The following is an 806-nucleotide window of genomic DNA, read 5'->3' as shown; positions in this document are numbered from 1 at the left end:
TAATTTGATTTTCAAATTATGCGCTACAAAGATTGCTGGTAGCATAGCAAATGATCACTTCTATAATATCTTATCCGCGAAACCATTACGAAAAAAACCAGTTGAATTGGTAACCTTTTTTTTTAAGACCAAGATTCATAAAGTTACTTAGCAGAATATTTTAAGAGAAAAATATCTGATATGAAAAAACTTTACGACTCTGTTTACTAAAATAATATTAGCATACGAGAAGTTGCTGAGAGGGTGGAAAGTTTTAGAAAAAGCGCCATATGTTAACTCTGCCTTTTCTCAGGCGTTATTGAGTGCTATCAAAAACATATTTACCCCGTAAAGGGTTCCGGACAGTTTGAAGTTATTTGGACAATATTTTTGCAAGTTAGTAGTTTACTTGGGCATATAATACATAAATATAAGTTTATCGCATTTTAAAAAATTCAACAAAAGTCAATCTAATAAATTTTGAATTCATTTAAATATCTACCGAACTTCAAAATACATACTAAACTTTATTTTTATTCAATTAGTAATAATTTACCTTTGTATTTTTAGTATTACTGAATTGTTTGGATAAGATGTTTGCTATCAAGCGGCAAAAGCTTGATTTCTGTTCTACTTATTATATTTTATTTCTCATGTTTATTGTTATTTACTATTAATATATTTTAAAAGTATTTTTAAGTATTAAGCTTTGATAACATATAATTTTTAAATAATTTCAAAAGAGTTTCCATTTCTCTCTCTGGCTTGGTTGGGTAAAAGCATGTCTGGCAGTAAAAATCGAGCCAAAACCTCTTATATCGACTCCA

This window comes from Papilio xuthus, unplaced genomic scaffold, assembly GCF_000836235.2.
Source record: "Papilio xuthus unplaced genomic scaffold, Pxut_1.1 DF825946.1, whole genome shotgun sequence".
NCBI lineage: Eukaryota > Metazoa > Arthropoda > Insecta > Lepidoptera > Papilionidae > Papilio > Papilio xuthus.
The sequence above is the reverse complement of the archived record's forward strand: the minus strand, read 5'-3'. Positions refer to the sequence as shown.